We start from the raw sequence: 22,916 nt of genomic DNA, 5'->3' as shown, positions 1-22,916 counted from the left end.
CCCCAATTAAACGGTTAATCCTCGAGAGAGTAATACCCGAATTGAACCTAGTTGCTTGTGCAAATTTCCAATTGGTCTTGAGAAAGCCAATTCGGGCAAAATTACTCGAACCACCGAGAGGTATAGAGTGGGTAAAGTCGTTCAACGGTTATAACATACTCCCCAAGAGTGTAAAGCATGCCTTAAATTCAAGTTCCCGTCAATTGACCACCTAGGCGGTAGTCACTACCCTAGTGCCTTCCAAAACCATTAGATACAACTTGCAATAGTTAACTCTTAGCTTAATTTACAATTTGTAGTTTGTTAAAAGTAGAATTATAAATAAATCCCCAAAAATGTTGAGAAGTGCAATTAAGAACACATACGCATTCCTAAACTAGATAGATACTCGACTCCAACTAGCTCTCTGTGGATATCGATCCCGACCCAAAATCGGGTAAAAGCTATTGCGACCCTCTCTTGCTACTTTTTAGTAGTGCGGAGTTGGCAGCGATCATTTTTTGGCACCGCTGCCGGCGAACTAACGGTTTTGGCTATCTATTTAGTTAGTTTTGTGTATTGTTCTTCTTTCCTTCTTTGTTACTAATTTGTTTGTGTGAATACTTTAGGTACCAAATGGCTTTAAATGCTAATGACCCTCTTGGAAACGTGCTTGCGGGGGAGGAGGTAGATGACATTGGAGAAGACGAGGTGCCTCTTGTACCTCCCGGACCACGACGAGGCCGCTAGGCCAATGCTAATGAAAACGTTCCAGACCCTCCTCCGCCACCTCCAAGAGTGGTTCCTCGAGTGTTACCGAACCGAGGCTATCCAAGTGCTATTGTCCCACTCAGAATCCGGGCGGGCAATTTTTAGATAACCAATGTGATGTTGACCTTACTTGAGCAGCGTGGGTATTTCACGGGCGCTGCGGATCAAAATGCCTACAAACATCTCAAAGGGTTCGTGGATACATGTTGGGGGAGCAAGCAGACGAATGTGTCCGAGGATGCTCTTAGGTTGAGGCTTTTCCCATTCTCACTTCGGGGGAAAGCATTGGATTGGCTCGAGAGACTCCCCAACCATTCCATCACTACTTGGGATGAGTTGGCGGATAAGTTTATTGTTAAATTTTTCTCACCCAGGCACATGGCGGCACTTCGAGATGAGATATTGGCCTTCAAGAAAGAGCCCACGGAACTTTTGCATGAGATTTGGGAGAGGTATAGAACTATGGTGAAGGAATGCCGCAATAATGACATGACGGAGAATATATTACAACAAACTTTCTACCGGGGCATCAATACTACAAATCAATGCATAGTCAATCAACTCGCTGGGGGTAATTTTATGAAATTGACGTATGATGAAGCTTGTGCCATTCTTGATGAGATGGCGGATACATCCTCCGCATGGCAAAGTAGAGCCAATGCTCCTCAAGGTGACACTACAGTTATTCATTTGCATAAGGAATTACATGACCATGGGCAAGCTATAGCAGAGTTGACAACTACTATGAACCAATTGGCTAAGGCACAGTTGCAACAAGTCCAAAAACCTCGCCAAGTGAATGCCATGGAGGGTGTTTATATGCTTGTCAACAAGAGAAGGCAAAGAAGACAACAAAACCAAGGGAATTCTGAGCAATTTGATGATGATTGTGATGGGTTTCAAAATGATGGCTATGATGAGCAAAATGAAAAGGTACAATATGTGAACAATTTCCAAGGCCAACGGGGCAACTCTTCCAACCAACAACAGTGGCGACCCCAGCGCAATTGGGGCAATCAACAACAAAACAGTGGTAATTGGGGAAACAATAATCAAAACAACAATTGGGGCAATCAGAACAACAATCAAGGCAACCAAGGGCATTGGAATGGTAATAACAACAATTGGGGCAACAATAACAATCAAGGTGGATGGAACAATGGGAACCACGGAAACCAGGGGCAAGGCTTTCAAAGGCCCCCAATGTACCAACAATCGAACAATCCACCTCCTTTTCCATCCCAGGGCCCTAGTTCATCTAACAATGAAATGGGTAGAATTGAAATGATGTTCGAACAAATGATGAAAAAGAATGCGGATTTCGATGCGCAATTGGCTTCTCACAATACTTCAATTAGGAATTTGGACGTGCAATTAGGCTAAATCTCTCAATCATTAAATACTCGCCCGAAGGGTGCTCTACCAAGTGATACGGTAGTGAACCCAAAGTGTGGGAACAACCATGTCATGGCGATTACAACAAGAAGTGGGAGAGGCGGTGATGTGAATGACTCTAAGCAAAAGCAAGTTGTGGATGATGATGTTGAGTTGCACGAAGATGAAGTTCCAGTGGTAGTTGAAGATGTAGTTGAGGACAACGTGAACAATGAATTGAGGATTGACATTAATGAGGCCGAGGTGGAAACACAAGATGCCGTGAACCCATCTAGGGAACACGTGATTGACATGCCGGAGCCGGTTGTGCCAAAAGCCAAGGTTCCTTTGCCAAGGCCACCTCCACCTTATCCTTAAAGGCTAGCCAAGCAAAAGAATGAGAATCAGTTTAAAAAGTTCATAGACATGATGACGAGCCTCTCTATCAATGTGCCTTTGGTAGAGGCTTTGGAGCAAATGCCTGGCTATGCCAAATTCATGAAAGATTTGGTTACAAAGAAATGATCCATGGACTACGAGACTATCAAGATGACCCACCAAGTTAATGCTATAGTGCATTCAATGGCTCCGAAGTTGGAGGATCCTGGTGCTTTCACTATTCCCTACACTATTGGTAGTGCAGACTTTGCCAAAGCTTTATGTGATCTTGGGGCAAGCATTAATTTGATGCCCTATTCAGTTTTCAAGACTTTGGGTATTGGGCCACCAAGGCCAACTTCCATGAGGTTACAAATGGCGGATAGATCGATGAAGAGACCTTTGGGTATTATTGATGATGTGCTTGTCCGGGTAGACAAATTTGTCTTACCAGATGACATTGTGATCTTGGATTGCGAGGTGGACTATGAAGTTCCTATCATTTTAGGCAGACCTTTCCTAGCTACGGGGAAGGCATTGGTAGATGTGGAAGCAGGGGAACTCACCTTCCGGGTGGGTGATGAAAAGGTTGTCTTTCATGTGTGCAAGTCTATGAAGCAACCCAATAGCACCGAGGTGTGCTCATTTGTAGACCTTGTCATAGCTGTGATTGTGGATTACACCAGTGCTGTGATCGATGTGGAGGATCCCCTTGAGGCCGCGCTATTAAATCTTGATGTCTATGATGATGCAAGCAGAGTGGAGTGCCTGAACGCCTTACATGGAATGGGGTCTTACTCCTATGAGCCTAGGAAATTATCTTTGGATCTTGAAAATCGGAAAACTCCACCAACCAAACCATCAATTGAGGAGCCACCGGTGTTGGATTTGAAGCCATTACCTCCACACCTCAGGTATGAATTCTTGGGCTATAATTCAACTTTACCAGTTATTCTTTCCTCTTGTCTTACTAACATGCAGGTTGATGCCACATTGGCGGTGCTTAAAGAGCGGAAAAAGGCAATTGGATGGACTCTAGCTGATATTCGGGGAATAAGCCCCGCATTCTGTATGCACAAGATTATTCTGGAAGATGATGCAAAACCCTCCTTGGAACATCAAAGGAGGCTCAATGAGGCAATGCAAGAAGTGGTGAAAAAAGAGGTGATCAAGTGGTTAGATGCCGGCGTTGTGTACCCTATTTCCGATAGCTCATGGACTTCTTCGGTGCAATGTGTGCCGAAGAAGGGTGATATGACTGTGGTGACAAATGACAACAATGAACTTATTCCCACTCGGATAGTTACTGGATGGAGGGTATGCATGGACTATCAGAAATTGAATAAGGTGACCCGCAAGGATCATTTCCCATTGCCATTCCTTGACCAAATGCTTGATCGCCGCCTTGCGGGGCGTGCCTTTTATTGCTTTTTGGATGGATACTCGGGATATAACCAAATCTTAATCGCTCCGGAGGATCAGGAGAAGACCACCTTTACTTGTCCATATGGCACCTTTGCTTTCTCTCGGATGCCGTTCGGGTTGTGCACTGCTCCGGCGACATTCCAACGTTGCATGATGGCTATTTTCACCGATATGGTGGAAGATATTTTAGAGGTCTTTATGGATGATTTTGGTTGGTGAAGAGTGTTTGGGAAATTTGGATAGAGTTTTGGCCCGGTGTGAAGACACAAATCTCGTACTCAATTGGGAAAAATGCCACTTCATGGTTGAGGAGGGCATAGTGTTGGGCCATAAAATTTCAAAGCATGGGATCGAAGTCGACAAATACACTCGGGGCAAGGAGTTCAAGGTGGGAGATTTGGTGCTCTTATTCAATTCTCGTCTAAAGTTGTTACCTGGAAAGCTGAAGTCAAAGTGGAGTGGACCATTTGAAGTAGTGTGTGTGACCCGCTTGGTGCTCTTGATTTAAAGAACAAAAGTGGAGAAGTTTTTAGAGTGAATGGGCATAGAGTCAAGCATTACTTGGGGAAGTTTGATGATAGCCATGTGGTGGCTGTTGTTCATTTCAAATGATTGGATGGTAACATGTGTCGTGCCTCGACGTTAAATCAGGCGCTTCTTGGGAGGCAACCCATGTGTTTTTCATTCTCGTTTTTATTTGACTTTCATTGTAGTGTAGGATCGATTTTTGGGCTAACTGGTTGTGAGATGTTACAGGATTGAGTTGATGCAGTGCAGGACATAATTAAAAAAATGCACAGGTCTCTGAAGTTTCCAGTGAGGCCGCACTACTATTTTGTGTGGACCGCACTGGTAAAGAGTGATGAGAGGACTCTCTGAAGTTTGCCACCGCGATCGCGGTTGATTTTGTGCGGTCAGCGGTGGACCACTGCAGCCGCGGTCCATTTTTTGCGGACCGCAGTGGGTTGCTAAGTTGAGCTTGAACAAAATAGCCCACTGCGGACCGCGGTCCATTTTGTGCGGTCCGCACTGGTAGGTGAGAATGGGTCCCAGTCCTTTTTCTATAAATAGGGCTTGAAGGCCTCCTTTTACTCTTTTCGCACTTTTAACTCTCAGAGCCTAAATCACTGTTCATCTGCTTCTTTACTAATCTTTCTTTGCTTGGAAGTGTTATCATCCTTTTCATCTCACATCTGGTACTTAAATTTCTCTTTCATGGCTTTAATTTTGTTAATTTTCCTTTATTTTTCTATCCTTTTCATCTAGTTTATTTGCTTTCCGTGTTTTCTTCAATTAAGTAGGTTAGGGTTGATAATTTTTTCGATTAGAATAGAATTATTTAGTTTAATGAACTGGGAAACCATGTAGGAACATGAATTAGGGGCAAAGATTGAGCTTAAAACCAAACATGTTGAAACCCTAGTTTGGTGCTCTTGTGCGGTTCGCACTACCATTTTGTGCGGACCGCACTGATGAAATCTGAGAAGAGGAACTTTGGGCAGTGCGGCCGCGGTTGATTTTGTGCGGTCCGCACTGCCTAGATATAGAGAGTGGGTAGGCTGAACCCCACCTTTGTGCGGACCGCGGTTGGTTTTGTGCGGTCCGCGGTGACCCAGTGCGACCGTGGTTGATTTTGGGCGGTCAGCACTGGGCAACTTCTGCAACTTGTCTGCAACTCTTCTTTACTGCTTCTGAAACATTGTTCTTAACTGATTACATTGATACTAACAAGCGGATTGAACTATTTTTGTAGACAATGGTTAAACAACAAGGAAAAGGCACAAAACAACCGGGCAGAGGTGAATCCTCCCGGGGAGGGAAGAAGAAAATGATCAAACTCACTCCCCAAGTCCGGGAAAACATTAAGAAGACAAGAAAGCTGATCAAAGTTGCTGACAGAGCTGCTTCACATTCCTCGGGGAGTAAGTATGAGCCCTCCCGGGACATTTCTTCAGACTCCGTGCCAGAATATGTTAAAGACTGGCAGAGAGATTCAGGCTAAGAGACACTCCTCCACCATCACCCACTGCCCAAGCATCAATACATGTTTCTTCTGGGTCATCTGAGGGCTCAACAGCGGGTAGTGAGGAATACTCTACCTCCCCCACAACTTCATTATCCGGGGAGGGTGGAGAAGGAGGTAAGGAGGCAGTAGAGGGAGATGAGGAATTGGCAGAAGGGGGTGAGCCTCAGGTGGGAGGCATTTCCAGAACTAGAAAACCAGAAGTTTGGCGTGATAGATTCGTGAGTGAGGTGGCGTACCACAAATTTCGGGAGTGGTGGTCGGTGAGAAAGTTGATTCCGGAGAGGAGCTTCATTGATAGAGACCTACTACCCCACAACCCAAACGTGCAGAGACAGTTTAGGACTAGAGTGGGCTGGGAACATTTTCTAGAAGAGTGTGTGGATGCCAATGAACACATGGTCAAAGAGTTTTATTGCAATGTAGACCACATCAAAAAGGGTTCCAAAGTGACCAAAGTTCGGAATATGAAGGTGTTATTTGAAGGGAAGTACCTCAACGAAGACCTTGGCCTCAATAATGAGGATGAGACCTTGTACATGGCAAAGTTAGAGATGGGTGAGGACGTTCGTCCCTGGCTAGCACAGTACCTGGCAATCCCAGGTACCACCCCTGACTGGTTGATTGCTGGAGTCAAAATTCTGAGAAGGAGTTTAAACTTTGAGGCACGGGGGTGGGAGACTTTTGTATGTAGCAGTTGGACCCCACAACACATGACAACTCCCTTCCTCTTTCCCGGGCTGTGTTAGTGGCTTCTATCATGGCAGGGTACCCCATCAACGTGGGGAATGTGATGTCCAGAATCATTTCTATAGTGGGTGCGGAGCATGACCGGAACTATCCTTTCCCCAGCACCCTCACTATGTACTTACGGGACTTAAAAGTGGACAAGAAGCCCTTCGATGTCAAAGTCAAAGCGAAGGCTCCTTTTTCTTGGTACAGCATGTAGGGGGATGATAACCCCAAGAGCAAGACCTTCAAGGGTACAACTACTACTACAATTTGCCAGTCTGAAGAGCCAGTTGTGATAGTGGCTCCTGCTGAGCCTACCTCCACTTCCACAAATGTCCCTCCCGGTCCATCCTTATCCACAGCCATTCCTGCTGGCCCATCCACCTCAGCAGGCCCGGAGATTCCTTCATCCCGGGCCCATCCTATTACTGCCTACAGATTGAGCCAGGCCCTTATGAGTATCAACAACTGGATGCAGATTGCCTCATCCAAGTTGTCCATTTTGACCACCACTGTTGAGGCTCAGTCGGCTCCTCCAGCTCCACAGGTTCCACAGTCCATAGAGGATGCTCTTAAGGGGATGTTAGACAATCAGAAGAAAATCCTCGACAACCAGAAGAAGCTTGCTGAGGTAGTTGATTCACACAGCAAGGCTCTCAAGGAGCTTGCTATGGAGCACAAGAAGCTAAGGAAGACACGGGCCTCCAAGGAGTCCGTGAAGGAGCTGAGAGCAGATGTTGACAGAAAGAAGGCAGATCACCTACCTTTAGACTTATTGTTCCTCAGCACTAGCAGTTCATCCACAGCCGGAGCACTCCCAGAGGCCTCCCAAGAGGAGGAGGATGATTCCCAGAGCAGATGGTGCAGTCATCCAGTTGGCCAAACCAACGGAGGCTTCCTCCAGTCAGCCACCAGATGTATCTCAGGAGCCTGTCCAGGTCCAGGCCCAGGTCCCAGGAGTAGAGGAGCAGAGGAGCAGACCACAAGGGACCAGTCTGAGGTCCCCAAGCACAGAGAGGACCCAGGGACCACACATGACCCTATGCAGACAGACAAGCCTTAGGGAGTCTTCTATATCCTTTCCCTCTTATCTTTTGATGTTTTATTTGGACTAGCTGGCATTGGGGACAATGCCAGCTTTCATTTGAGGGGGTAGGTCCTACATTTTGGATGATTGTATATATTTAACATTTTTATGCTTTCTTTATCTTTTTATCTTTGGTCTATACATAATTCTGATATTTTGTTACATTTATCGCATTTTGATTTCACTTTGGGTCTGTAAATAAAAGTTATAGTTCATTGTATATATTCATCCCATCCATTGTATCTTCAAATCCCCTCTTGTATATTTTCATTCTATTTTCCGCAAAAAAATTTTGTTTTTAGCTTCTTATTTGTGATTCGTAGTATTTTTTTTATTTTCGGAGTTCGCAATAAGCCTTTGGTTTTCTTAATGCCACGGTTCTTTCCAAAGGTGGAGTGTTGTGTGAACCGGGTGGCTCTTCCCAATGATGGATGGCGTGATAACTTCTTAAGGGTTTGAGTCCGTTTTTCTTTTTCTTTTTTGTTTTTAGTAGTTAGTAGTTAAGGGTGCCTCAAGCAAAGCTTCACTTGGGCCTAGCACATTTTGCCTTTGATCTTATGGTCAAAAATAAATTGTTGTGTTTAGGATGGTGAAAGTCGTGACCTTGAGACTCTTGTGTTGGCCGATAATCATCAAGTGGTTTTTCGGGACCATTGTGTGCTCAAATTGTATCTAAGGTCGTTGTGGGCCCCTGACTCTATGTCTTTAGCAATCCCTTAGCTTGTGTGGTGAGTAATTGAATTGCAAGTCCAAGTCCCAAGCCATTGGTCTAGAACTTGCCCTAAATGTTTGTTGAGGCGAAATCCTAGGTGAATTTTGACTTGAGACATGATTATAGGCTCTCCTTGATCCAAATGATAGTTTGGACAATTCCATAACCTACCAGTGATATGATCCCTAGTTAACCCTTTTGAGCCGTAGACCTTTTTCTTTCAAGAACCATGATACAAGCCTATACCCGTTCTAAAAGATACCCTCTCTTGGCACCCGATCTTTCCGTTGGCACATGGCAAAAGTATAAGTTTGGGGGGAGAGACGAGGATTGCAACAAAGTGGTAAAAAGGCGCAAAAATGAAGAAAAGGAAAGGCAATGAAAAAGAAAGAAAAGCAAAAAAAAAAAAAGAATGTTCAATGTGAAAGAGAATAAAAAGGGATTCAAGAAAAGTAAAGAATGAAAGGTGTGGAAAGTTGAAAAAGGAGAAAAAGTTTTGAAAAGCATAAGAAAGAGTGACATTGTGTCTCTCTAACCCCTTAGAAGAAGTGAAAATGACTCAAAGAGTCAAGTGAATGGATGCCAAATGAATCAAAAGAAGTGCTTAAGGGAAGATGGAACCCACTTAGACCAAAATATTCCCTATCCTGAACCAAAAGCCTTCACAATATCTCCACAAAAGCCCTATATGATCTTGAGTTGAATGAAGCTTACATTAGTGGATACTCACATAAGGGGCAAGCATATGGTACCTAGAGCCGGGCTTGTGACTTTTTCTTGAGAGAGATAAGTGAATTCCCGTTAACCTCGTTTTGCGTGCCACTATTCTAAAGGTAAGGTTTGCTTGGGGAGAGTTGAGGATGTGTGAGTTTGGGTTCCACAATGACCGAAGTAATTGAAAGAGTTCTTTGATGTGTTGAGTCAACTCTTGATGCTCTTGCGTCGCACTTGATCCATGGTTTTTCAAAGAGTAAATATTGTTAATGATTCATTCGTATTGAGGGCAATTGTTAGTCTCAATTGATGCTAGTTGAGGTTGCTTTAGGACAGCTAAAAATTTCTTGGATTTTCCCTTAAGGGGTAGGTCTTACTTTGTTTGCTTGAGAACAAGCAAAAGCTTAAGTTTGGGGGAGTTGATAACTAGGGATTTTGACGCATTTTATACTCCTTCTTGCTTATGCTTTGATCAAATATTCATACAAAATAGTCCCAAAAGGCTTACAAGTTGTGCTTGATTGCAGGTTGATCAACAAAGTGACAAAATGTCAAAGATCGGCTCAAAAGGGGTGAAACTTGCACAAGTGCCAAAGACAAGGCAAGCTCAGGCAGAACAGGCCCAGTGCGACCGCACACCACTTTGTGCGGTCCGCACTGGGAGATTCAGAGAGTTGAATTTCAGGTTTCAAGGCAGTGCGGCCGCACACCATATTGTGCGGTCCGCACTGAAGGCAACGCGGCCGCAGTCCATTCTCTGCGGTCCGCGGTGCCAAGATTCAGAGAGGATGATTTTTCAAGTTTGAAGCCTGTGCGGTCCGCGGTCAATTTTGTGCGAACCGGACTAGAAGCCTCCGCGGCCACGGTCCATTCTGTGCGGTCCGCAGAGCCCAAGTTCAGAGAGATCAATTTTGAAGACCAAAGCCTAGCGCGGACCGTGGTCCATTTTGTGCGGTCCGCACTAACCCCGCAGGGGCATTTTTGTCCAGATTTTTCAGCTTAGTACAAATAGATTCTTTTTCTATTTTTAGGGTATCAGATTTTGTAATACGTAAGCTGCGCTCGTGGGACGACTTTTCTTTAGCCATTTTTGGGCATTTTTTACTTACTTTTCCATTCATTGAATCTTTGTATTTANTACAAGATTTAACATCAAATACATGGGAAAACTATGGAAAAATTTGGGGATTTTGTCAAAGTTTTGAAAAATAAAAATTTGGGATTTAGGAGTCCAATAAGACTCGAATTTGAAAATAAAATACATATTTGGACTCGTGAGATTGTGGGTAGTCAAGACCTACCCTTGGACCCATGTTCTGACCGGGCGGGCACGGGGTTTGACTTTTGTTGACTTTTTAGGAATTGAATGAAAATCATAGCTTTAATTAATTGAAATTGTTTTCTCTTGCATTGTGTGGTGTATTCAAGTTGTCATTGGCTAGATTGAGTCGAGCGGAGGCGAATTTGTAGAGGAAAAGGCTAAGTTGAGTGTTGAGTTGGCCGGATCGAGGTAAGTATTTTGCCTAGCTTTGTTGAGAGAATTTTTCCTCCTATTTTTCATTGTTTGCTACTTGCGGGGGTGATACATATATGAGGTGACGAGCGTATATGTATGTGCCAGGGTTAACCATGCTCGGGGGGTGGATTATGTTATATTTGTGTTTGCAGAATTTTGTGACATTCTGCTTAATGCCTTGTTTGCCTCTTAGATACTAAGGACATAATATTAAATGATAGATATCAAGATTTAGTTTGTTACAACATGATCAAACTTGGTGAAAATTGTAAGATACATTGATGTATCTAATTCGTTCATCTCTATGCGAAATCATTACAAAATTACTATAACCCATATTCTTGAGATGCTAGACTCTATACTTGTGTTATGAATCAATTATGAGATTTGTGAAAATATTTGAATAATACGATTCTTGAGGGTTGTTGAACCATTGTTGACTTGGAAAGTTGTGATTGGGAATTGTCTGGAATGTCTATTAAAACACTCTCCTTGATGTCTGTTATGCTTCCTGCCTTGTTTGAACTGTTGTATATATGCTTGGTAAGGAAGATTGTAAAGCACTAAGGGTGATGGCGTGCCATTGTTTAACATTATCATGTGAGGGAGAGTGTAAAGCACGAAGGGTGATGCCGTGCCATATTATTGAGAGTAAAAGCACGAAGGGTGATGCCGTGCCATATTATTGAGAGTAAAAGCACGAAGGGTGATGCTGTGCCACATTATTGAGAGTAAAAGCACGAAGGGTGATGCCATGCCATATCATTTGAGAGTAAAAGAACGAAGGGTGATGCCGTGCCATTTAATTTATATTGTTATGCTTGTATGTTATGGTGAGGTCATGGCATGAAGGGTGTTTCCGTGCTGGTGAGGACGAGGGACATGCATTCCGATGTGATATTTGTTATCCCATGTATACGGTTGTGCCCTTACTTTGAAATGTTATTGTTGTATTTACATATTTGGTGTGACTTGTTGTTATTGTCCTATACTTGACTTATCTCAATTGTTGTTGCACTGTCCATGTCCTTTACTTGCTTAACTTGAAATTACCATGTCTATTCCTGCTTTTATTATTATACTCATGTTGTATCTATTCTGTTGCACTTTAGTATAAGTCTTCCACTATGCTAGCCATTCATGCCTTTACTTGTTAACTTGTAAAGAACATGTGTTTTCTTTCTTAATTGTTATATTTGTACTTAGGCCTCCAATATGCTAGTTAATTGAAGTTGATATTCCCTGTTTTCCAAATGTTGTTGTTACTCACGTGCTTTCCGCTTAGTCCATTACTATGATCCACATGTGTTTCTTTATCCTCTGTTATTACTGGCGTATTTCCTACTTAGTAATTCCTATTATCGTGTTCCTGTGATATGGTTGGTACTGTTATACGATTACTTGGAGAGGATGAGTTGAACGCACGAAGGGTGTTGCCGTGCTAATTTACTTGTTTCAAAAATTTATTTATATATGGTGAGAATGAGATAAAAGCAAGAATGGTGTTACCATGCCATGTGATTTGATATTTTGACATTTTAGACGTATATCTCATACTAGGGAAGATCGAAAATATTCTACTGTGGTTCTTTATAATATTCATTGTCTGACTCGACGGGTTGTATTTGATACTTTTATCCGTTATACTTTGAACTACTTTACTATTAATCTAATATACAAGTTATTTAAATAAGCATCTTTTAACTTAAAAGTCTCGTCACTACTTCGACGAGGTTAGACAAAATACTTACCAGTACATGGGATCGGTTGTACTGATACTGCACTTCTTCACGTCCCGTGCAGATTTTGGAGCAGAGTTGCTGGTGACGTCGGGTGCTGATTCGGAAGATGTTCGTGCGTTTGGATATAGCTGCCACTTGTTCTTGGTAGTTTAGGTTTTTGCTAATCTGTTATGTAACCCTCAAATAAAACGTGTATTTATTTGTATCAGTTTTGAAAATTCTAAATCTTAGAAGCTCGTGATTCGTACTACCTGGTCTTGGTAGATTTGTAAATGTTTAGTTATTTATTTTTTATTCTCTTATAATTTTAGTTGAGTTGTATTTTCATTTAGTTGGCTTACCTAGCGGGCTGGGTTAGGTGCCATCACGACTTGTGATTTTTGGGTCGTGACACTTTTCTGCCCCAGTTTGCACTAGGAAGATTTGTGAGTTGTTAGCAGAACTATAAATCACCTATGCTATTGATGAAGGATGCAATGAGGACAATAAAATTAAAGACCCGACTAGGATGTTTGTCTACTGTGAGTAAAACCGATAAACTTAAACTAGGAAGTGCATCTCTTAGGAGCAAAACTAATAAACTTAGAGTAGGAAGTGCGTCTCCTAAAAAGTATAACCTGAAAGACCCAGACTAGGAAATGCGTCTCCTAGGGGTAAAACTTGAACGACTCGGACTAGGAAGTGCATCTCCTAGGAGTGAAACTTGTAATCTAAAATTAGGAAGTGCGTTTCCTAAAACTAAAATAAGAAGAACCTAGACTAGGAAGTGCGTCTCCTGGGGGTGAAACTTAAACGACATCAAACTAGGAAGTGCGTCTCCTAGGGATGAAATCTCAATTTAGGAAGTGCGGCTCCTAAAAAGCATAACCTGAAAGACCAAGACTAGGAAGTGTGTCTCCTAGGGGTAAAACTTGAAAAGCTCAAACCAGAAAATGCGTCTCCTAGAGATGAACTTAAACGACCAAAGCTAGGAAATGTGTCCTAAAAAGTATAATATGAAAGACACAGACTAGGAAGTGCATCTCCTAGAGCTAAAATCTCAATTTAGGAAGTGCATCTCCTAAAAATTAAACCCAGATGACCCAAACTAGGAAGCGCGTCTCCTAGGGGTAAAACATGAATGACTCGGACTAGGAAGTTCATCTCCTAGGAGTGAAATTTGTAACTAAAATTAGGAAGTGCATTTCCTAAAAGTATAACCTGAAAGACTCAAACTAGGATGTGCGTCTCCTAAGGATAAAACTTGAGTGACCCAAACTAGGAAGTGTGTCTCCTAGGGGTGAAAACTTTAACACAAAATTAGGAAGTGCATCTCCTAAAAAGTGTAATCTGAAAGACCCAGACTAGGAAGTGTGTCTCCTAGTGCTAAAATCTCAATTTAGGAAGTGCGTCTCCTAACAGTTTAACCCAGATGACCGAAACTAGGAAGTGTCTCCTAGGGGTAAAAATTGAATGACTCGGACTAGGAAGTGCATCTCTTAAGAGTGAAACTTGTAAAACTAAAATTAGGAAGTGCGTTTCCTAAAAGTATGACTTGAAAGACTCAGACTAGGATGTGCGTCTCCTAGGGATAAAACTTGAATGACCCAAACTAGGAAGCGCGTCTCCTAGGGGCAAAACCTTTAACACAAAATTTGGAAGTGCATCTCCTAAAAAGTGTGGCCTAAAAAATTTAAACTAGGAAGTGTTTCTCCTGGACGTGAGATTGGGCTTGAGGAAAACTATAAACTAAGCTTGACTAAAAATAAAAACTGACCATATTCTACAGGCGGGACCCCTGAAATTTATAATAAAACTAAAGATTACTGACACTGACCCAATTCTATAGGTGGGACCCTGAACTCAAGGAATGCTAAAGATTAATAACTTAAGAAAATTAAAACTAACCCTATTCTCCAGGCGGGACTACTGAACTCAAGAAAAGCTAAGATTCCTCTCAACTAGGATATGCCTAGGAGGTATGGTTCTTCTCAACTAGGGAAAATGCCTAGGAGGTATGATCTTCTCAATAGTCTTTGCGTTAGCAGAACTGGGGCATTACACCTGAAAAATTCAAGCTTCCACACTTTGATATGAACATAGTCTTCATCCCTGTTTTAGACAAAGAAAACTTGTGAGTTTTAAACATAGTGGTTAGTTCGTGGCTTTGACTTCGAGGGCGATTTCTCTTGCACTTGTCATGATCAACTTGACCTTTAACCTGGAAGATCGTGCTTGTTATCGGCCAACCATTTTTCCGGACAACCCTTATCACAAGAAATATTCCTAATTCATTCAAGTCCAACACCTTATGCCTGATGCATTGCACTCGTATTCTAAAATTCACCAAATCTTTGCATTTTACATCAATCCCAAAGAACATCTATTATCACCAACTCAATGCACACACTATTATCCCATGTCTTATGCCATTTTGATGTGCTTGCCAAAGTCTGCTTTGTGTGATTAAAAAGCTGGTAGTAGATTTTGTAGTCATTTCTCACTTGTTTTGACAAAAACAGACTCAAAAGGGACTCAAACAAAACAAGAGGAACAAAGTAAGGTGAAGAACGAGAAAAGATGGTAACTAACAAGAAAATTTTTACTCAGGAAAAAGAACAAAGTAGAAACTAATCTGATTTGAAGGCCAGCTCCACTGATCATGACATGCATTTTGGATTAAGCGGCCTGATTTGTCCAACCAATCACGCTTTTAGTTCATGTCATGTCTTCATACCTCAAAAACCGGGCTTTCAATGATCTAATTTCTCTGTAAAGTCACGAACCTCATTCGACTTGTAGTTCCCCGAAGGATTTTCACCAAGAAGCCTCTCTCATTTGTTCATCTCTCAATCCACCGTCGCTATACGATGCCCGCGAGGGTTTTCACCAATAAGACTCTCTCATTTTATTCATTTTTTCTTGTGCTCATGATCAAAGTGTTACCCATTATGTAAATCATATCCTTATCTCGCTTGACTTAGCATCCTCAAAGATTGATCTGAAGGTCTTTCTTTGGACCGTAGTGTAGGCTTTTGGACGGGATCAGAAAGAAAGGGTGGCATGAAGGTTCAAGATAATTTAAGATGAAAGGGTTCAAAATTACAACTTTTGGAATAAGATCTTTTGCAGAACTAAACTTCTATCCCAGTTTCTTTGAATCTAGGGAATTTTGGTTTTTTGTTTTGATGGGTCGAACCTCAGAGTAAGGCTGCCTACATATCCTTAAAAGGAATCAGGTCAAATGTAGTTCCAAAATCTGACCTAACTATTTTTCTTTCTGTTTCTCTGTCTTTTCTTTTCCTTTTCTTGTCTTTTTTTTTTCTTTTTGTTTTCCCAGCTTCTATTTTCTGGGGGTATGGACCTTTGACTGTTCTTTTTTTTATTTATTTGAACTTTCTAAGAGGTTCCTCAATTTGTACTCTTGGGGCATGGAATTTTCTATTCATATTTTTAAACTTTTAACTCGAAATTTGATTCCAAAAGAGGGTGGTCAAAGAAAATAACACCGGCTCAAAAGGGGTAGAGAAGGATATAAAGTGTTTGGATAGCAGAAAAAGGGCCCCTCAGCCTCGAGAACGCCAATCATAGTATCCTTTCGTGATCACAACATTGATGAGCATGTCTGTCTTCTTGGTGTGCCGTGGTCGAAGAACAATTTCCATCCATTAATCTCAAATTTCCACCAAACTTCAATTGGTTCTTCCTCAAACCCGATCTTCACAATGATTTGAAGGTAAAGATCATTAACCTCTACGGGTATGACTATTCTAGTTCCACATAAATATTACTCGAGCTTAATTCCAAAGTGTTTCGACTCTTTATTCATCCTCGCAAGTGTCTTTTTCTCAGTTATCCAATTCAAGACTAAATCAGTTTTCTAGGATCTGGCCAAAATTCCGCACGCATGTCATGTCATTAGAACTAGCAGGAAAAGAACTAAGCACAATGACACAAAAGGACAAACTATATTTCATTGAGTAAAGGATGGAAAGGTTTAACAACAAGAAAAATGACCTAAACTCCGAGTTACAAACTTAAAATAACCCAGATACTGAAAATAGCAACAGAACAGACAAACAAGACTCGCACAAACACAATAGCGGGATAGAAGGGTTTGGCTCAATAAAACAAATAAAATCTGGATCACAACCCTAGAATAATACAGATAATAGAAAAAGAAAATATCAAAACAAGCAACCAAGATTCCTTCCTAGTGAGGAGGGAATGACTTTTCAATTTCTAAGCTTGACATTTAGCCACAAATCTACTCATTAGAATCACGAGGGCCCTCTCCAATTTCAATATCATTAACTTCAGTCAGCAAGTTCCCGAGAGGATTATCATGCTCCATGCCACCACGTATCATCCCCACAAAGTGTGCATCATCATGTGCAAGTAAAGGATTTTGCGCGATATTCTGGGTGTCACTGTCTTGGATCACAATTATCCCTTATTGAATCATTCTTTCTATTTCCCTTTTCAAAGCATGACAATCATCAATGCTATGCCCTTGGACACTAGAGTGGTACATGCACCATACACTAGGATCAAATCCTTTTGCATATGGGTCCGGAGTATAGCCAAGGAGCGGCTCAATCATGCTAGAATGTTTTAACTTTTCAAACAAGCTTGTGTAGGATTCCCCGATTGGCGTGAAACTATATCTTTGCCTTTGTTCCCCTCCATGCCCCTATTTTCTATGGTTATTGGGTGCTCGGAAATGTTTTGAAGGCGAACGAGTATTTTGCGGTGCTCGTGCTCGCCATAAGGAGTGACCTAGTGGTTGAACAAATGATTGGACATTATACGGAGGATAATACTGGCTAGGATTATGTGGAGCTCGGGGATAGATTTGAGGTTGGGGTTGGGTTCAAGGCTGAGTATATTGGTGAGGCGGACCCTTTGAGCCATGTCATAATCCTGAGACAACCATGGCAACATCATCCTTTTCTTCTGACCCAGCAAGATTTCTGTATCGTTCTGAATTGCTTGTGTTGTGGCTTTTAAGGCAGAATAGCTCGTGATCTTACTCGACTTCAACCCATCTTCTACCATTCCTCCCTTTTTTACCACATCATTAAAGGCGTACCCACGGTCGAGATCAAATTCCCAAAGTAAGTAGGCTCTTGATCTTGAAAAAAGTACTCAACCATCTTCGTCTTCTTCCAACGGCGGATTGACCCGACAGCGTGTTCTCTCCATCTGAACCCGTATTCCCTAAAGCTTTCATAAGGCTTCTTTTCTATCTTGGTCAGGGATAGGTGATCTGGTACAATGTCTATATTGTACTGAAAATGCCAGGCAAAGGCCTGAGCCATATCGTCCCATGTGTACCACCTGCTAGTAGAGCTGTCAAAACGGGCTAGCCCAGCCCAAGCCTCGTGTTTAAATTTGATGGGCTAGGGCGGGCCGGCCCTCCATCTATATGGGCCTTAAAATGTCCAGCCCAGCCCAGCCCTAAGAGGGTCGCGGGCTAGGGCGGGCCGGCCCTTCAATATTTTTAGGAAAAAATATTTCTCCAAATCTTTAGATATTTTTTTCGTGACAAAATCTCTTAATCATATGAACAACTTCTGTTTATTTAAAGTGTACAAGAATCTTGATATTTGACAAGGAATCTCGTAATTGAAATGTAAATTTTTTATATCTCCAGCTCTTCTTTTTTTACTGTTACATAAATATTTTTTATACACAGGAACTTTGAACGCGGGTTCATTAGAAGATCGATGGACGGTAGCCTATGGAGGGGCTACAAAAATAGGAGTGGATATTGGGGCAGGGTATGTGGTTGTTTTGGCTGGTGGAGCATGGAAAAGTTGGGACGAGGTGCCAGAGTAGTTGTGGTAAAGGACTAAACCTGGTGCATGTTGAGGGGAAAGATCACCGGCAGTGGGAACCTGAGCTTGTAACAGTGGTGGGATATAGGCAGGGTTTTCAGTGTAGTTAGCAGGGAATGAGGGTGGAGGATTCCCCCCTATCCAATCAGTTATACATTTCTGCCATCTGCCGTTTCAACCTTTGGGCCTCCTCTTTCAATTCAGATTTCGACTCCCAAATCTCTGTCGCGCCCCTTTTCCCCGAGGGGATGGGAAGTTTTGCCAATTAAAGTGACATTAATCGAAATGAGATTATTTATTTATTCAGAATCGCCACTTGGAATAATTTATGGTGTCCCAAGTCATCGGTTTATTTTTAATCCCAAATCGAGGAAATTTGAGTCCATTTGAAAGTCTGCGAAAACCAGAAGACCGGGTAAGAAATTCTGTTAACCTGGGAGAAGGTGTTAGGCATTCTCGGGTGGTTTTAGCACGGTCGCTCAACTATTAATAATTAGCCTAATTATCTAAATTATTACATGTTTAAACGCTTTGATGTGTTACCGCTTCTATACCGCTTTTAGTAGAATTTTAATTGCTTTTAGGATTTATAAAATTTATTTAAATAAGTCGCGATGTCGCACTTATTATTTTTGTACATATTGCGAATCACGTCACTTGAAACGCACCCGTGATTTACAATATATATATATTATTATTATTATTATTATTATTATTATTATTATTATTATTATTATTATTATTTGATTTGATGTTGTAAGATCGAGTCACGTGAAACGCGCGCTCGAATTTGGGGCTTATGTATCATGACTATGCTACGGGAACCATACCCATAATCACGATGATTTATTTATTGAGTGCACCTAAAACAACTACGACGTTTTAAACTATTGATTTTACTAAATTTGAGATTAATCGTAACAAGTCTAGAATTATGGAACTTTAACTTGTTTATGGAAAAGGCATGACTTTGACCATTGTTATCAAATCACTGGTTATACCTTTACGTTTCATCCTTTTGAGATTGTTAACAAAAAGTTGCGCACTGGACTAACAAAATGACATGCATTACCAAGAACGTCTTAGGCTATCATAGCAACAGACCCAATCAATCCAGATACTAACCAAACAACCTAATAATGAATGAAACAACTCCAAATAACTTAATTAAATTCAAATTCATAACAATTCTCAAACAACTTGTTTTTCGACATGAAGAATGAAACTACAGAATCCTATGACAAAATAACGAATCCTAACAAATGCACAAGAGAGACAAACTATATTGGGAATTATTCGATTCTCATAAAAGTACAGATCTGCCGAAGCTAAACGAGGATCCAACTGAATCTCAAACTGAAAAACTGATTAAACTTAACATGATTATATAACCAACTTAGTATTCCTAGTTGAAAATAAGGATCGAATCAATTTAAATCGGCATCATCCATTGCACGTGAGAATTACAAAATCAGGAATCGACAGATCAAAGCTAAGTAGGAATTCAATTGCTTAACCCTTTACTAAAAAATACATAATGCAGAGAAGTTTTAAACTAACCTGGTTGAGCAAAGAAAAACTTGAATAAACCATATAAGGGCAGGAACAGATTTGAATGGAGTTCAGCAACTGTAGAAACAACAAAATCAGCGGAAAATCGAACGGCGATTTGAATCGAAATTCTCTTTAAAACCCGAAAGTGTGGAATAAACACAACAATAGAAGANATGGCTAGCCAATGTGGTTCCAGTGCCAAAGAAGGACGGGAAAAACCGGGTGTGTGTGGATTACCGAGATTTGAATAGGGCAAGTCCCAAAGACAATTTCCCGTTGCCTAACATTCACATCCTTGTTGATAACTGCGCCAAACATGAAATACAGTCCTTCGTGGATTGTTACGCAGGATATCACCAGGTGTTGATGGATGAAGAAGATGCCGAGAAGACAGCTTTCACTATACCCTGGGGTACCTACTGTTATCGGGTCATGCCATTTGGGCTGAAGAATGCCGGGGCAACCTACATGAGAGCCATGACCACCATTTTCCACGATATGATGCATCAAGAAATAGAGGTGTATGTGGATGATGTAATCATTAAGTCCCAAACTCAGAGTGACCACGTCCGAGATTTGAGAAAGTTCTTCGAACGGCTGTGTAAGTATGATCTGAAGTTGAATCCAGCTAAATGTGCCTTCGAAGTCCTATCAGGCAAGCTCCTGGGTTTCATAGTCAGAAGGAGAGGTATTGAGTTAGATCCAACAAAGATAAAGGCCATTCGAGATTTACCTCCTCCAAGAACTAAGAAGGACGTGATGAGCTTATTGGGCAGGTTAAACTATATCAGTCGGTTCATCGCTCAACTGACTACCACCTGTGAGCCCATATTCAAACTGTTGAAGAAAGATGCAGCAATCAAATGGACATCCGAATGTCAAGAGGCCTTCGACAAGATCAAGGAATATTTGTCAAATCCTCCAGTATTGGTCCCACCGGAGCCTGGGCGACCTCTCTTCTTGTATCTGACAGTGTTGGAAAATTCTTTTGGCTGTGTTCTTGGGCAGCATGATATAACCGGCAGGAAAGAGCAGGCAATTTACTATCTGAGCAAGAAGTTCACCAGCTACGAGGCCAAATACACTTTGTTGGAAAGAACATGCTGTGCTCTGACGTGGGTCGCTCAAAAGTTGAGACACTATCTTCAAGCCCACACCACCTATCTAATAACCAGGTTAGATCCTTTGAAGTACATATTCCAGAAACCGATGCCCACTGGGAGACTGGCAAAATGGCAAATCTTGCTCACTGAATTTGACATAGTCTACGATACTCGCACGGCGATGAAGGCCCAGGCATTGCCAGATCATTTGGCTGAAAACCCGGTTGACGAGGAATACCAACCATTGAGCACATATTTCCCAGATGAGGAGGTAAATTCAGTAGAAGCCATCTCTGAGGACACTCGTGCTTGGAAAATGTTTTTTGACGAAGCAGTAAATGCAAGAGGTGTAGGCATTGGGGCAACCTTAATATCACCCAATGGTCAGCACTACCCAGCTACAGCTAGGCTCCGATTCTTCTGCACAAACAATACGGCTGAGTACGAAGCTTGCATCATGGGCATGAATATGGCAATTGACCAAGATGTTAAAGATTTATTGATCATGGGGAATTCTGATTTGATTATCCAGCAAGCCCAGGGAGAGTGGGAGACTCGAGCTGTTAAGCTCATTCCTTATCGACAGCAAGTGGAAGATCTCACCAAGCGCTTCAAGTCGATAGAGTTCAGATATATTCCTCGGTGTCACAATGAACTAGCCGATGCACTCGCCACTCTAGCTTCAATGCTGTCTTACCCAGGCAATGCCCATATTGACCCTCTGGAGATTCAAATCAAAGAAAAGCACGGGTATTGTAATGCGGTCGAGGCGGAACCCAGTATTCAGCCCCGGTATCATGATATCAAGAGATTTCTGAAAACGCAAGAATACCCGGAGCAAGCCACTCAAGATCAGAAGAGAACCATTAGACGGCATGCGAGTGGTTTCTTCTTAAGCGGTGATGTTTTGTATAAAAGGACCCCGGACCTCAACTTGCTAAGATGTGTTGACGCCGAGGAAGCCGGAAAAATTATGCATGAAGTACACGCGGGAGTGTGCGGACCTCATATGAATGGTTATGTGTTGGCAAAGAAAATTCTGCGAGCGGGGTACTACTGGATAACTATGGAAAAGGACTGTTTCAGCTTTGTTCGAAAATGCCATCAATGTCAGGTGCACGGTGATTTGATTCATGCACCTCCAATAGAGCTCCATCCGATGTCAGCACCTTGGCCATTTGTTGCTTGGGGTATGGATGTCATTGGGCCGATCGAGCCAAAAGCTTCGAATGGGCATAGATTCATATTGGTGGCAATTGACTATTTCACAAAATGGGTTGAGGCCATCACTCTCAAATCGTCACCATGAAAGCTGTGGTAGACTTTGTGCACTCTAATCTCATTTGCCGCTTTGGCATTCCTGCAACTATCATTACCGACAATGCTGCAAACTTGAACAGTCGTCTAATGGGAGTGGTATGTGAACAATTCAAGATAACGCATAGAAACTCTACTCCTTATCGGCCAAAAGCCAACGGTGTTGTTGAAGCAGCAAATAAGAACATCAAGAAGATTTTGAGAAAGATGATTCAAAGCTCCAGGCAATGGCATGAAAAGCTACCTTTCGCATTACTCGGGTATCGTACCACAGTGCGTACATCAATTGGAGCGACATCGTACTTGTTGGTTTACGGTACTGAAGCTGTCATACCTTCAGAAGTAGAAATTCCTTCACTCCGGATAATCGTTGAAGCGGAGATTGAGGACAGTGAGTGGGTTAAAACTCGACTAGAGCAATTGTCGTTAATTGATGAAAAACGGATGGCCACAGTTTGTCACGGGCAGTTATACCAACAAAGAATGGCCCGCGCTTATAACAAGAAAGTGCGTCCCAGGAATTTTGAAGTGGGACAGCTTGTAATCAGACGCATTCTCCCTCATCACCAGGATGCAAAAGGAAAGTTTGTCCCTAATTGGAAAGGTCCATACATAATCCGAAAGATATTGCCAAGAGGGGCACTGTATCTGGGAGACATCGAAGGGAATG

The sequence above is a fragment of the Nicotiana attenuata genome, unplaced genomic scaffold, assembly GCF_001879085.1.
Source record: "Nicotiana attenuata strain UT unplaced genomic scaffold, NIATTr2, whole genome shotgun sequence".
Taxonomy (NCBI): Eukaryota; Viridiplantae; Streptophyta; class Magnoliopsida; order Solanales; family Solanaceae; genus Nicotiana; species Nicotiana attenuata.
Note: the sequence above shows the minus strand (reverse complement) of the source record.